This window comes from Jaculus jaculus, chromosome 10, assembly GCF_020740685.1.
Source record: "Jaculus jaculus isolate mJacJac1 chromosome 10, mJacJac1.mat.Y.cur, whole genome shotgun sequence".
Taxonomy (NCBI): domain Eukaryota; kingdom Metazoa; phylum Chordata; class Mammalia; order Rodentia; family Dipodidae; genus Jaculus; species Jaculus jaculus.
The window spans coordinates 60319116-60336497 of NC_059111.1; the positions used below are offsets into that span (position 1 = coordinate 60319116).

The window sequence follows — 17382 nt, forward strand, 5'->3', positions numbered from 1 at the left end:
TTTGTAATCTAAGTTAGGATCCAAGAATTAAGTTTTTGACAACTTCCCTAAGAAGATAATGCAGGTTAGCCTCAGACTGCACTTTGAGAATCATTGTTCTAACTAAAGATGGCTTCCATTATTTACCCCATCTGTTCCTGGAGCTCACCACCCCCAACAGGCCATTCCACTTTAATGCTTCTCATCACACTGAGCTAAGCCTGTCCCTGAGAGCTTCCTGTCGGTTTTGTCTTTCAGGAAATTACACTGGGTAATTCTGATCCCTTTCCCACTGTGGCAGCCCTTTGTGTTTTCAAAGTAGTTAGTGTGGTCTCCCATATGTAAATCCTTTTCTTTTCCAGGCTAACCACTCCCAGTTACTTTGACTTTTTCTCAAGTGGTCTGATAGTTAAGCATATCACCCATATCTGTATTTGTTATGTATGTCTTAAAATAGAATATTAGTGCTAAAAGAAGATAGTTTGGTTTATTCTCACTATTGCAAAGCACAATAAGGGTCATTACCTGTCCTGGTATGTTTTTATATTTTTTAAATTCTCTGGCACATAGTGTGAGTGCCCAATTTTTGTTCTTTTTTGAAAGATGTTGTGGCGATTTCAGGCCCCATGAATTTCCATATAAATTTATAATCAGCTTGTTAAACTGTGCAAAAGAGCCTGCTGGGATTTCAGCTTGTTTTGCAATGAATCTATACATCAGTCTGGGTAAAAGTAACATTTAGAGATATTGACTCATAATTACTGAACTCAATATCTCTCTACTTATAAGGTCTTCTGCCATGTTGTTTTTGAGGCATATTCCTAAGTATTTCATAGTTTGATACTACTGAACATATTAAAAGTAATCTTCCAATCTTTTGCTTCTTGCATATTGAAATACAATTAACTTTTCCTACAAAGGAAAAGATCATACACATTTTTCTGTCACTTATTTTTTATTCATTTTTCTGTGTAACCCTTTAAAATTAAAAAGTATATATATTCTTCACACTAGAGAGAGAGAGAGCTCATGGGTAAAAGCACTTGCTGCACAAGCATGAGGACCAGAATTCAATCCCCAAAATCCATGTAAACAGCCAAGCCTCTACACTCTAACAAGGTAGAGGCAGGCAGATCTCTTGGGCTCTCCAGGCAGCCAGGCTAATTGCAAAACAGCAAGCTCCCAGTTCAGTGAGAGATTCTGTTTCAGGGAACTAGGGTAAAAGAGTGATAGAGGAATACCCAACATCTTCCTCTGGCCTCTGCATGTGTGAAGACTGGGCAGACATGCCTGCACACACACGTATACACCACAAACACACACACACACATACACACACATATGTACACATGCACAGAAATATACAGTACATATAAAATTAATTAAGTAAATTTCTCATCTTATGGGCCATGTACTACAGGAAGCTAGCATCTAAGGGGTTGATAATACCTACAATCCTTAGTTAACACTAGGAGGCTAATATCTGTTAACAAGTTTCCACCTCTCTTAGTTTTGGATTAGCAGAGGAATGACAAAAATTAACAACCTAATATTTGTCCATAAATTATTTTTTATTAAATTACTCATAAGAAAATACTTTTTTTCTATATTGACTTTTTAATTTTGACACAATATCAAAAGTGCCTTTACCTTTTGTTACCCATTTACAAAATTACTAGTCACCAAAGAACAACACATTCTATTATTTATTGGTCTGAATAGGTTTACCATAAGCATTCTCAATTCCTTTAACTTTGATACCTGCAAATCTTAATGCTAAAACATTTTCTATGCTCACAACTAAAGGAAGTTAAGGGTTTAGGGGATGCCTTGGACTATTATTTTTTTTTTCTTTCCATTTTGTCTTACACAGTAGACTTGTTTTACATTTACTTCTGGGAGATTTACATGCAGATTTGTGTGTGTGTGTGTGTGTGTGTGTGTGTGTGTGTGTGTGTGTGTGTGTGAACCTGAGCCTTTATTTCTCTAGGGTCAATACTCAGGACTAACAGCTTGGGACATTAGCATACAAAACTATATGTGAAATTACCAAAAGGGGATGAATCTTGTGCATTCCAGTGACTATGAGAGTTCTAGCTGTTCATCTTTGTCTCCACTTGAGATTGTCAATAATTTTATTTTAGTCATTCTCATATAGTAGTATCAAATTATAGTTTTCGTTTGCATTTCTATAATGGCTAATAATGTTGAACATCTTTCCACGTGGTTATTTTCTACTTTATTTCTTCCATTGCATTGTCTGCTTATACATCTACTGAGCTTAAAGCTTTTGACTTTTGGGCTGGAGAGATGGCTTAGTGGTTAAGCGCTTGCCTGTGAAGCCCAAGGACCCTGGTTCAAGGCTCGATTCTCCAGGACCCACGTTAGCCAGATGCACAAGGGGACACATGCATCTGGAGTTCGTTTGCAGTGGCCAGAGGCCCTGGCTGCCCATTTTTTTCTCTTTCTCTATCTCTGTCCATCGCTTTCAAATAAATAAAAATAAGCAAAAAAAATTAAAAAACTTTTGAATTTTGTATGTATGTATATGTATATGTATCTGTATATGTGTATAATGGGCTCTATGTGTGTGCATTGCATTAACTTCTTATTGCTGGGATAAAGCACCTGACCTAAAGCAGCAGATGGGAGGAAAGTTTTTTTTTTTATTTCTTATCTTGGTTTGTGGTATCAACAGGAAACTCCAGATGGCAGGGGAAAACATGACCTCAGCAGAGGCTGGACATTACTTTGGCCACAGCAGGTAGGAAACAGCAGCAGGAGAGCAAGCCAAGCTCTGACAAACTGGGGCTGACTATAAAACCCCTAAGCTTACTCCTTGACAACACACATCCTCCAGCAAGGCTCCACCTCCCAAACTGCCACCAGCTGAGAACCAAGCTTCAATACACATGAGTATATGGGGGATAACTGATTCGAACCACCACAGCATGTATGGGCATGCACATGCCACAGTGCATGTACAGAAATGTCAGAGGACAACCTTGGGATGTTGGTCCTCCTATTTCACCTTGTTTTTAAGATTATGTCTCTCTTGTTCTCTTTTTGCCACTGGAAAGGCCAGTCTAACTGGCCTGCAAGCTTCAGGATTCTCCTGGCTTCTTTGCCATAGGCACGTTGGTATTACAGATATATGTGCCACTTTGCATCTAGCTTTCTGTGTGTTCCGGGGACTGAACTTGAGTCAGCCTGCTTGCCTTTAACCTCTGAGCCATCTTCCCAGCCCCTCTTGTGGGTTTTGAGATGGTTTATTGTTATGGATATGAACCCTATGTCAGATAAATAATTTGCAAACATTTTCTTCAATACTTAACCTTTCATTCTCTTGAATGTTAGTGACAGAACAAAAGTTCTTAGTCTTGATAAACATTAATTTATCAAACTTTTATTTTGTGTAGTATTTTGTTTATCTAATTCCAGATCATGAGGATTTTCTCCTATATTTTCTTCTTAAACTTTTGTAGTTTCATGTTTCACATTTAGATATAGGCTCCATTTTTTTTTACATGTGAGTGTATGGTCACACATACTTGCTTGGGGATACACATGTGTGCAAATGCATGTGGAGAATAGAGGACCACCTTGAGTGTTAATCCCCAGGTGGCATCTACTCTTTGTCAGACAGGATCGCACATTGTCCTGGAGCTCACCATTTAGGCTAGCCAGTGAGGCCCAGAGATCTTCCTGTCTCTACCTCCCTGCCTTGGGATTACAAGCATACACCACCACTCCTAGCTTGTTTATGTGGGTTCTGGGGGTTTAACTCAATTTTTCATGCTTGCAAGGTATTTTGCCTAATGATCCATCTCCCCTGGCCTAGGCCTCATTTTCAGTTAATCTTTATAGTCATGCAAAATTAAGTTTATGTTTTATGTAAAAATGTCAATTATCTCAATACCATTTTTTGAAATCGGTGATTCTGTCTCCATTGAATTGCTTTTGACAGTTGCCTTAGAGACCAATTGGACATATTTATACAAGCCTATATCTGGATGTTATTTTATTCTCCTTATCTATGTGTCTATCTCTTCATAAACTGCATAGCATCTTGATTACTATCATTTTATAAGCAGTCCTAAAATGTTACAATAAAAAGCTTCAACTTTATTCTTCTTCAAAATTACTTTAGCTCTACTAGTTCCTTTTCTTTTTTACTTAAATTGTAGAAAGAGCTGGTCTATCCCTATAAAATGTTCTTCCACGATTCATTTGTTATCACTAAGTCATACTTAACCTTTCATTCTCTTGAATGTTAGTGACAGAACAAAAATTCTTAGTCCTGATGAACATTAATTTATCAAACTTTTATTTTGTGTAGTATATTGTTACAGTCTATCTAATTGATAGCTTGATGATTTTGCGAGCCTTGACAACTTTATGGTGTTGAATCTTCCAAACTATGGAACAGTGTGTCTTTCCATTCATTCAAATCTTTTGTTTCTTTCATCATCAACATTACTGTTGAACTTGTAGTAACTGTAGCCTACTTCTTTTGCAGTCATTACTTGACTTGTTATAGTTGCTGTATTTATAGTCAAATATTACAATTTTTGAAGCTATTATAAATGGCATATATTTCTTAAACTTAGTTCTCCATCTTCATTACTTATATATTATAGAAACACCAATTGATATATGTTTTGACCTTTAATTCCTGTTATTTCTTTATAGAATCCATTAGCAAAAGCTAAATAATTTCTCATATTATTGATTCTCACCGAGATATCAGAACATTAGGTCCCTAAGGCTAAAACAGAGCATACAGGTAGGAAAGGTAAAAAGAATCAGTTAAAATGTCTTAGGTAAAGTGACACAGGTACAGATTCCATCCTGGCTTCTCAAATGTATTACCTTGGACAATCCCATTGTATAAACCTGGCATAGAGCAAGTTCTCAGCACATATAAGCCTTCCTGATGAGAAGACAAAAAAGCCTAGATTATTCATTTCCATATTTTGTCCTTCCTCTTTTTGAGATGGACACTCTTTCTTCAAGCATTATAGCCTGTGCCAAATCCATAAAAAAAAATACATCCAGTGTTCTAGCCATATGTTGGCCTGTTTCTGAATTCTACCCTATCTCCTCAATAATGCCCACTATTTTCAAGAATTTCTGGAAGCACTGTTTGAGAAATAAAATGAAAGTATGCACAGTGGTTGTAAAGGACCCTGTGAAGATGGCGTGTAGAGTCTGCATGTAGACAAGCTCCCCTGTTGATCTATACACATATTAGAGGTTCAGAAGCCCCATAATATGAAAAATGGAAGAAAGCACACTCTCTAGCCTTAAGATAGGAATCATATACTAAAAGTTCTTGACCAAATTTTACCAAAATTAAATTCATCAGTCCTCCAGAAATTTAATAATTTGTGCAATATTATAAGCATATTCCATTTTCTTCATGATGTTTGAGCATATTAAAAGTGTTTTATTTTTTGCCTTCAATTTTTATTTTCATTTTCTCAGATTTCATTTTCACTTTCTAAATTATCTTCTGACTGTGTCAGCAAATTTACACCCTTATGGGAATTAGTGGCTTAGAATTATTTTGTCTTAAAATAATCTCTGCCTATAAACAAAAAGTCCCTAACAAATTTACTATTTAATGTGAGCTGCTGATGGGATCTCAGCCATTTGATGAAAATGGTACTGCACACAAATTATTGAACAAGGCAGAGAATACCCAGGAGAGTGATTCTGCTGCTGCCCATCTAAACACTGGCTTTCTTTGTGTAAATGACTGATTTTTTCCACTGACAAATTTTAAATACTGACAAATCTATACCCAGCTCTGTTAATATTGTGTCTGAATGAAAAACAGAATAGAAACAATACAGCGGGGAACAAGAGCAGAAGGGAAACTGGGATCTCACCATATTGAAAAGGGATTTTGTTGTCTATTTCTTCTGCAATCCAACCTGAAGTCCAGAAATTGTGATGTAGCTCCTATGAAGTTTGGACCAGCTGTGATCTTCCGTGATTGTATAGCCATGGGGAATTTTGCACAAAGAATTGGTAGACAGTTGCCCTATGCAGGGACAAAATTTAAAAGGGCAGCTTATATAGAGAGCCAGGTTTAAGCCACCTGGCCAAACTGCCCTCTAAGCTGCTGTCCAGCTCTGAGAATGGGGCAGCACAAAAGGCACTGTGTGTATGTGCGGCCTGAAGCTAATTGATATTTATCTAGTGATTTTATATTTATTCTTGAGGAAAAGAAAAATGATTCACAAATTACTTGACTGAGGAGAATCCCTGTTAAAGCAAACGGGCCATGGTGTTATTGGGTTGCATCACTTGTAATTAGTGTCATCACTTATGAGCAGTGCATTTCCCATTCACATTTGCCTTGCAGTAGCCGTAGTCACCATCCTACCTAGGTCACCATCCACACATAGCTGTTACCTGGACAAGGGCAACAACTTCTCAAAGACTCTTCCCCTCCCTGCAGTCTTTTGGGAAGCAAAACTAAGGTTCATGCATACTAACTAGGCAGGTCACCTTGCAGTTTTCTTACAATATGATATACAGCCCCACTGCTATGGAGAGCAGAGCCCCAAATCCCTTACCTGGTATGGAGAATTCTCTACTCCTGGCTGCTACTAAGCTTATGGGTTTTCACTGGCCCCTTTGGAAAGACTAACAATGTGATCAATAGGAGATTTTTATTTCTGTCTCTCAAAAAAAAAAAAAAAAAGAAATGAAAAGAAACCCCTGTATTTTATCAATCCTCTAGATAATAGCAGCCCATCAGTGATTCAATTAAAAAGCCACCTCCTCCCTAAATTCCTTCCTGAGTATTTCTTTTTACCCAGTCTTTCCCAGCCCAACTCCCAAACTATTAATCATCCTTTGACTAAACTTGCACATGGTTCCCACTCTGAGCCCTTACCCCATTACAGCTGGAGTTATAGCTCTATACATCTAATTCATAACATGTTATTGTTGGCTTTCACTGTCTTTCTACCTGGCTTTTTAGATGATAGACCATGTCTTCTTCAATTCTGGACCCCTCATGTATGTCAGATACTTCTAATATATTTAATGAACAAAATATTTTTATAATGATTATTGCCCCCCGGAGAAAAATCTGTGTTACATCAATAATGGTTTCAATGGGAAAACCAGAAGGTTCTGGACAGGAAACTTAGGGTTGTACCAAAATTATCCTTTTAACATGAATTTCAAAAGTACAGTTTCTAAATAGGCCTAAGTATTTTTATAACTATAAGCAAATATATAATAGTGGGAGAGCATAAATCACTAAACCAAACTAAATGCCCCTTTACTTGCTTTTACTCCCCATTAAGAGCTTTATATCTTCATTATCACTTCAGTCCTGAACTTATTAATCACAATGAATCAAATATAGGGGGAGTTGCCAAACACCAGAAAGCCACAGAGATCCTGCTGTATGGATCAGATAGAAACCTCTTTGCTTGGCACTGAAAATATTTTCCACCTACTGCTCACATCCCATTGGCATTCTTCTCTTGGAAATCAATTGTCAAGGGCCTTTTTGGCACTTAACTAAGTCCCTTCTTTCCCTAGGAAGAATAGGATGACTGGTTAAAACCACATGCCATTTTCAGGAAAATAGGTGCAACTTGAAATTATTGTTAAGCAGAATAAGCCAGACTGAGACAATACTGCAGAATAAAGAATTAAAATTATATGTACATGTATGCCTAATAACATATGTGTATATTTAAATATGTAGGTAATGAAACTTTCTAGAAGATAATGAGAAACAGGTATTTATAAAACATTTTATAATTTATGAAGCACATTTTCTTCTAGTGGCTGATGTGACTTTTACAACCTTGTGTGATGCCTTAGGAGATACTTTCCCATCCTTGCCCCATCATCTTTTCAGTGGCAGAGAATCTGCATCTTCTGATAGCAGGGATGTTCTGTTTCTCTTCTCCAGCTTAACACTAGTTCTCAGCAACAATTTCTTCTATCCTGCTTCAGAGGAGGTAGGACTGGAAATTCTCAGGTAGAGGTTCCCTACAAATTGAGGGGCAAAGATGGATGCATAGAAGAAGACAACTACAAAATAATTTGAGAACTGACAAGAAAAAAACAAGATGTGATTAGCTTGGAAATACAATAACTGTGGCAAAAAATGATGAATAAGAAAGATTTGGGGCTGGAAAATTTCCCAGTGGTTAAGACACTTGAGTGCAGACTCTACCAATCTGAGTTCAATCTCCCAGTATTCACCTAAAGCCAGATGTACAAAGCAACACATGCAGCTGGAGTCCATTTGCAGCAGCTGGAAGCCCTGGCACACTCATTCTCTCTGTCTCTCTTCTCTCCCACTTTCTCTGTCTGTTCAGAAATAAATAAATATTTAAAAAATAAAGATGGCTGGAGAGATGGCTTAGCAGTTAAGGCACTTGCCTGCAAAGCCAAAGGACCCAGGACTGATTCCCCAGGACCCATGTAAGCCAGACGCATAAGGTGGCACATGTGTCTGGAGTTCTCTCTTTCTCTTTCATATTAATAAATAAAAACAAAATGTGATGTAACAAAAAAAGAAGATTTGAGAGAGCAATTCTTCATTCTCTAATTACCAGGTACCTAGGTAAATCCAGCTTTGAAAACTATAATAAAGCCCAGTATACTCAGGTGTAATAGTTACTCTAGTTGGAAACTTGACTTTGAATCATTGGTCATTGTCTCTGAGGGATTCTCTTTATTAGATTAGTTGAGGTAGGAGAACCTTCCCTAACCATTGGTGGCACCATCCATGGACTGAGATCCTGGACTGGAAAGAAAGAGAGAGAGAGAGAGAGAGAGAGAGAGAGAGAGAGAGAGAGAGAGAGAGAGAGAGAGAGAGAGATGAATGCTACATGCTCAGCAAGTTCTTTCCATTTTATACAGTCCAGAAACCCAGCCCATGGGATGGTGTTACCCACAGTTAGGGTAAATCCTCCTACTTAATCTAGAAAATCCTACCAGACATGCCAAGAGATGTTTCCCTGGTAATTCTGAATCCTGCCAAGCTGACAACCAGAAATTAACTAGCTCAGAATATTTGTCCTGTATCTTACCTGTCTAGTATTTACCTACATGACTTCAGTGGGCTGATGCAGTGCAAACATCTCATATAGGCTTTCTGGGTCTCTCTTATCTCTTGTCCTCTTAGAAATCAGCTATGCTTAATCCCTTTAACATAATTTTCTCATTATTGGTTCATGAAGTCTAAGTAGCTCTTGCCCAACCTTTTTTTACATTTAAAACACTAGACTGGATTATTTAAAAATCAACAAATAAGGCTAACATGAAATTATAAAGTTTCTATACAGCAAAGGAAACTATCAGCAGAATGAACAAGAAAGCTACAAAATAGGAAAAAATCTTTGCCATCTACTTCAGACAGGTGGCTGATATCCAGAATATATACAAAGTACAAAAACAAAAAAAATAAAAAATCAAAACTACCAATTAATCAAGTGAACAGACAGATCTCAAAATAAGGAATATAAATTGCCAAAAAATGTTTTAAAAAATGTTCAGGTCATAGCTATCAGAAAAATTCAAATTAAAACTACTTTAAGACTATATCTAACTCTAATCAGAATGTCCATCATTAAGCAAACAAATAATGGACTGGAGATATGGCTTAGTGATTAAAGCAGTTGCCTATGAAGCTTAAGGACCCAGGTTCAATTCCCCAGTACCCATGTAAGCCAAGTGCACAAGGTGGCACATGCATCTTGAGGTAATCTGCAGTGGCTAGAGGCCCTGGCATGCCCATTCTCTCTATCTTCCTCTCCCTCTCTTTCTCTTTCTTTCTCTCTCAAATAAATAAATAAAAATTTTAAAAGACACACTTCTCAAAACTTAAAAAAAAACACAAATAACAATAAATACTGGTGAGAATGTTGGGAAAAGGGAACCCTTATTCACTATTGGTGGGAGTGTAAACTGCTATAGCCACTATTGAAATCAGTGTGGAGATTTCTCAAAAAGCTAAAAATTATCATGTGACCCTATGTCCTATCACTGGGATAATCTACATCCATGTTCATTGCTGCTTTATTGGCAATAGCAAGGAAATGGAATCAATATATGTGTCCACCAGTGTGATAACTAGATAATGAAAATGTGGCACATATACACAACAGAATTTTCTTTAGCTGTAAAGAAAAGGAAATTTGCAGGAAAATGAATGGAACTGGAAAAAATCTACTAAGTGAAGTGGCCCAGGTCCAGAAAGACAAAAATTTGCATATTCTCACCAAAGTTAAGTGGACCTTAACTTCTAACATTTCTATGTATGTAATTAAGGGATGAAGAGTAGGTATAAAACTAGACAAGAGAACATGAAAAGAGAGCAAAGAGTATTTAGAAAGGATACAGTTGCCAAAAGGACTCTTGTAACATGAAAACAGAAGACAGACTATGGCAGGGAGAGAGAATGGGCAGGGGGAATTGGGAGAAAGAGAGGAGAAAAGAAACAAAATACTCTTTTTGGAAAAAACATACTATAAAAACCTAATGAATTGTATTCTGGTAAAACTTTTTAATAAAAAAACATAACTTTAAAAAAATGGATAAGTGATCAATCCACAGCAAGGAATGACTCAGTGCTACTTAGACTATCACAGCAATCCATATAGCATCCTAAAGAATCAGGGGATTTGTGCTACCACTGCCTTTTAAATTCATTCATTCATACATGTACAGAGTGTGCTTTGATCATAGTCACCCCCCCCCCATTGTCATTGTCTTGGTTCTCCTCAAGCCATATTCTGCTATGCTGCCTCTGACTTTCATGAAGGGAATACCCTCTCCATTGAGATTTCCTTATTCGTCCTTTTCTACCCACTTCTTGGGAAGCTCAGTTTCATTCTAAAATCATTCCCTCTATGCCAACCAGTTAGCCCTGCTTTAAGTGTCCACCCACAGGCTCTAAGTAGCAAGCTCTTCAATGAGACCTTCCCATTCTTCAGAGAATTTTCTTAAAGTTCAAACTTTTCTCTCTGATTGATGCTGCTTACTCCTCAAGACAATTCTAATGTACTGTTAATATTAAAAAAGACAATGATGATACAGGGCATACAGCACCCTGAGCCTGCCACACTTGTCACATCACATTAAATTGGGTCCCTGCTCTTTCTATCACAGGGTCTCTCCAAATGGACAGTGAGATGATACTAATATGTCTAATGCAATGTTTTTTTAAATCTCACTTAACCATGTTTGAATTATGTATTGAAAATATAGATACACATTAGTTCCTGCATAGTGTCCCTATAGTTCTCTGGATACTGTTCAGAGAAGTAAGTGCCCTGGACGAGGATGATGGTGAAAATCTTTATAGAACAGGTGAAGCTTAAACTGCCCCTAGACAGGTGGGTAGAAATTACATAAGTGAAACAAAGTTAAGACAGGCCTTGTGGAACAGGACCAAGGGACATGGCAGAAAGAACTTGAGAGACATCGTGTGAGTGGGAGACAGGCTGGATTCAAACTTGGGCTGGAATTATGTTGTGAGATAGCATGAAATGTGGAGTAAAAACCAGATTCTTTATAAGTAGTTAAATGCCATGGACCGTGGGGCCACCTTGACCAGATGAAAATGGTGTTTTAGGTAGGTTAAGATTCTAATGTGTGGAACAGGATTTGGTATGCAATATCTAGCAAAAGTTATAGGTCATAGGAGGAGCCACTATAGTAATCAAGAATTTAGACAACCCAGGCACCAACTAAAGTAATATAGTGATAACCAAGAGGCAAACATAACTTTGAGGCCTTATAAGACAGGAGTGTGCCATCAACTTAGTGCTACCTGACCAACCACATTGTAGTTATGTGATGTCTTGAGCCAGCTAATTTGTGCTTCAGATGTATCTTTCCTGAATATGTAAACTCTCTCATTAATATATAAGCCATATGCCTGCTTTGAAGCTAAGCCAGACCCCACCTAATGCTGGCCTTTACCTCTTTCTTCTCATTGGTAATCAGCTCACCAAAGCAGATGTTACTTACTCACTCCAGAGATGCCAACAGTCTCAGAAAGAAATGGATTATAGAACTGAGGTCTGCACTCAGCATGATCCCAATATGGAAATCAAACTGAGCCCTTCTGAGGTTCTGTGCTTGGCAAACAGAATGAAAAAGTGCTTAATATGGGGCCTCAAAAGACACTGTGGTTACCAAGGCCATAGTGGGCCCATTTACTGGCACACAGAAAGTCTTGCCAGTAGAAACAATTAGCACTAATGGTGTGCTTTCAGTTCATCTTCATGGATTAATTTGATAAATATTGATTGGCTGTGTCCCAGGTACCAAACAAGGCTGCAGAGACAAAAAGATACAAGAGACACAGTTCTTGCCTTTGATAAAGTTTCCAGCTGAGTAGGGTAGACAGACCTATAAAGAGTAAATAATATTGTAATGGAGTGCCCTGGTCTCTGCTTACCCTCTGAGCACCAGAAATGTAATGAGCTGACACTATAGAGATGGTTTTGGATTAAAAGCTTCCCAGTGTATACTTTTCAATAATCACTAAGAGACTTGAGAGAGCCACGTACAAACAGCTTACACAAATCTGTTACCTGAAGAGATGCCAAACAGGAAATGAAAACTAACAAGTCTTCCTTAAAACCTGGAAGCCTCCCCAGAATTATTTTTCCCTTTTCCTTGGACCTGTACTTAAGTTATGACACTTACACTTACATTATCTGGCCCTCCTTCTTTTCTTTCTTTCTTTTTTTTCTCACATTCAGGATTTTTATTTCATTTTCTAGCAGGCAACTTACACACCTCCCTCATCCCTTCCTTTAAGTCAGTGAGGCACACACAGTTCTATAATAAACTACTCAAAGAGAAGCTTTGGTCAAGAATGGAATGAAATTGCAAAAATAAAATGAAATGAAATAAAATAAAAAGAAACCACTGTGCCTTTAAAACTAACACTTTCATCAATTACATTCAAACAAGCACACACTATCTGTGCGGTCCGTGTTTACAGGGTTGCCTTGAGGCCGGCGTTCCTCAACACCATGCATGGCTGTGCTCAGCCCCATTTCTCATGAGGGATCATGGAGGCTCACTTGGCTTCACATTATCTTGAAATCCCAAGTTTTCACAGCTCCATCGATGGCAGTAGTGCAAAATCAGCGGCAATCTTGCTTGTCCACCTCATAGATACTTGGTGATGCTGTTCTGGTGCAGCGTCTCCAAAGCTGTGCTCTGGTGCTCAGTCCTGGTCCTCTAATCCATATTGCAGAAGCATCAGGTGCCATTCATGAGGCACTGGATGCTCTGTTAAGGAATGTCCAGCTTGGAGACAAAAGTCAGGCAGCTGTGGTCATCATAGTTAAAGAGTATTGGGCAGCAGTCATGGCAAGCATCAATGACACTATTCTCAGAGACAAATGATGCACTCAGGAGTGGCAGGAACTCTTGTTTTCAGAGTTGAGACCAGCACACTGCTAGAGTTATCAGCCATGGACACAGTGCTGTCATGGATGACCCAGGCCAGGTGGCTCCCCTTCTTTTTTTGTCACCAGGCATTAGTACAACATATATATATATATTATTGACAACTTCCATACTTACAAACAACAAACCATGGTATTTCTCTCCTCTCCCCCACTTTCTCCTTCATAACTGGGCTCCCCATCATATCCCCTTCCTCCCTCTATTAGTCTCTCTTTTATTTATTTTTTTTTAATTTTTATTTATTTATTTGAGAGTGACAGACACAGAGAGAAAGACAGATAGAGGGGGAGAGGGAGAATGGCGCACCAGGGCTTCCAGCCTCTGCAAACGAACTCCAGACGCGTGTGCCTCCTTGTGCATCTGGCTAACGTGGGACCTGGGGAACCGAGCCTCGAACTGGGGTCCTTAGGCTTCACAGGCAAGCGCTTAACCACTACGCCATCTCTCCAGCCCTCTCTTTTATTTTGATATCATCGTTTTCTCCTATTATAAGGGTCTTGTGTAGGCATTGCTAGGCACTGGAAGGTCTTGGATATTAAGGCCAATTTCTTTCTGGACAGTTGTATGTAAGCAGTGGTACCCTTTCTTTGGCTCTTACATTCTTTCTGCCACCTATTCTGTAATGGATCCTGAGCCTTGGAGGGTTTGATATAAATGTTTCAGTACTAGTCACTCCCCTGTCCCTTCTCAGCACTATGTTGCCTTTTGGGTCATCCCAGTGGTCATCGCCATCTGAAAAGAGAAGTTTCTCTAACCAGAAGTGAGAGTAGCATTAATATATGAATATGAACATTAAGTGCAGTGCTTTCAGGACAATTTGGTGAGAGTAATATATGCATTTATCCAGACAAGATCAGGCTTTATACCCCTAAGGCTCATGGCCTCCCCTGCCATAGGCTTTTGATTAGGTTTTCAGTACCAGGCATGTATTCCCTCCCATAGAGCAGGTCTCCAGTCCAATTAGAGAGCAGTTGGTTTCCACCAGAGCAGACATGCCACTATTGCACACAGTCAGTCATTTGGCCTTCCTGGCCAGACTTGAGGCTTCCAAGTGGACACCACTGTTTTCACCACTGATGACTTTTGTCTCCCATAAGGCTGCAAATAGTGCAGCTTTTTCCAGCTTTCAGTTGGCTGGGCTACAAGGAGAAGGTTTTCTGCTCAGCAACAGCTTGATTTCTCCATGACTTTGCTGCTCAGGCATGTGAAGTCTTCCGCAATAGAGTCTTACCATCTCTTTCTCACAGGAAACCAAGGGACATGGCAATAGCCTATAATGTTTTGGAGGCAACAGGGACCTCCCTGGTCAACAACCCACTGGAAGGTATCCCACCCCTGGCAGTGAAAATTTTCTAGTAACAATCTATGGCTTCTGGATGTGCAATTATTTAAGAAAGTAGATTTTCATATGTCTTATTAAGAATATCTTGAATTTTGATTGGCCCTCCCCCCACTCTTCTTTTATACAATCTCTTCCCCTGACCTCGCTTAGGCCTTTCCCCTCCCTGTAATCTGTTCTTTCACTTACATATATACAATGCCATCCCCTTAAGACCTTTCCTCTCCTTCCTTCCTTACAGGCTTTTTCTAGCTTATGGGCCTCATCCACTTCTTTAAACACTCTGTATTTGAAGTTACATGATCGTGTAGCCAGCAGAACGTCGTTGAGGTGCCAGTCCAAGCTGAGAACTGTGGAGCGCAGGGACTTCTTTTTGTTTTTGTTTTTTGAGGTAGGGTCTCATTCTGGCTCAGGCTGACCTGGAATTAACTATGTAGTCTCAGGGTGCCCTTGAACTCACAGTGATCCTCCTACCTCTGCTTCCCGAGTGCTGGGATTAAAGGCATACGCCACCACACCCGGCATGCGCACGGGCTTCTTAATGTGCTTGTTTACTCACCAGTCATTTTCAGGTGAAGTAACAAACAAAAAAGAACCTTGCTCCACTCCCTCAGCAAATTTGTTCTCTGGGGGGACCACTGCACAAAAGTGGCTGCAGGGTTAATCCTTAGGATCACGAGGGCTGGTGTCCAGGTGTCCTCTTTCAGACTCTAGATGTAGGCATTGGTCAGCGCCACAGGAAACAATGCGGTCGCTCTTTGGAGCCCAATGAATACCTGTGATGTGTCCATTATGTTCCTTGAGCTTATGAGCTTTTACCCATTGGCTTCTATTTTTCTTGTAGATGTGCACCTTGCGATTATTGGGGCTATGATCCTTGTTCTAGGCATGACATGTGACTGGTTCTAGTAAAAACTGATGCAGAGACATGATTCTTAGTTTTTTCAAAGCACAGAAAGCTGGGTTTGGGGCGGTCCAGAGGGCTTTGAGCCGAGGATCCATGGACTCTGGTCAGTGGACACTAACGGGCTCCCTCCTGGACAAGCGCCAGTGGGCAGAGGAGCTGGCTCTCCTTTCTTTATAGACTCCTTGAACTCGATGAAGACCCTGATTCTAAATCCCTAGAGTGAGTCAGACCACCCATGCTTAGCAGTGGAGAATTCCTCTCAACAGCCTATAGGCATAGCAGACACCAGGAGAAAGTCTGAGCACTAGGTAGGTTATTGTTCAGGGGTCGTGGCTATACAGGCTATTGACTTTTGTCCAGAAAGTTAAATAAAAACGATGAAAAAATTGTCAGTGAGCATTTCATCATTTTTTTTTTACAAAGAGAATTCTATCTCTCAATAGCTACAGCTTCCCTAACAAGAATACAAGTACATATTATGAACAAGGCAGACAAGTAAAGAAGGCATTTGTTGTATATTCTTCTGAAACACACTATTTGCCTTACTAGGAGTTAGGACCACATCTTATGAGACATTTTACAAGTTCTTCTTTTTAAATTTAAATTAGGTGGTTTCTAGTAGGGGGCCATGCAAGATTGAGGTTGGAAAAGGCTAACAAGTAGATGTTGCCTGGAAAATAAATGCTATAATTATATTGGCTTTAAGGATTATTTCAAATCTTAAAAGAAAAGGGTATTGAGAACCTTTCTAAATAAAAATTATAGATACCATGTCTCTAAATAGCTTGAGGCTAGTTTCCTTGGAAAGTGTACTCCCTCCTCCCCATATCCTTGTTAGGTTTAGCTTAATAATGATGTGAGGGGCCAAAAAAGCTTTTAAAGCTGATTTCCTCCAGCTTGTGATTCCTTGCCAGGAACTAGAGGCCTAATTTGCCAGGCCCCCTTTAGTCTCCTGGCTATTTGTGAAAATACAAAATGAAACACAAAGTGCACATGTCTACACACACATATGTACCCAGCTCAGAGCAAAGCAGCACCACAGAAAAAGAGTATTCACATTAATTTTATTTCACTAAAGCTGGAAGTGGTAAGAAGAATAAATCCCATCAGTCCACTATTTTCTTGTTCTCAAAGGGAGGTACCTGCCACTCAGCAGCAACCTTTACAGAGAGTTAGGTTATACCTTTAATTTGGCTTCATAGAAAAAATGACCTGGATCCTCTGTTGCTGGAGAACCTACCAAAATCTATTTGTGGAGACTGGAACCTATGAGGAGAATCACAGGACATTTATGTTCCCTCCTTTTCAAGTGAACATAAATAACTTAACAGCTGTGCTTCATTCCACTGGAGTCTCCCCAAATACCTGCCCACTGCAAAGGTCACTTATAGTGGTACACATTTAGTAGAAAGAGAGAAAGAATCCACTATCCCTCTAATAAATGGGATATCAATCTATCTTTTAATCTAAATAAAACTTCTATTTCTCCCTTCGCTTTCTCTTTCCAGGAGGAACCAGGTTAGATTTATTAGAAAGCTGGTAAGTTATGCCTTAATGTTATGCTAAACTATGTGAAAACATTATTACAGAACAATTTTAAACATCAGACAACGTAGTTGGGTTCAACATATGTTGTACTGGTGTTGGGACATGCCATGGTGATTCATACAAGTGTCTG

General features: G+C 39.1%; 1 pseudogene; it reads right to left on the reverse strand.

The window, feature by feature from the left end:
• Nucleotides 1-13073: 13073 nt before the first annotated feature.
• LOC101607051 lies at nucleotides 13074-15810 on the reverse strand (annotated as a pseudogene).
• Between the last annotated feature and the right edge of the window lie 1572 nt (nucleotides 15811-17382).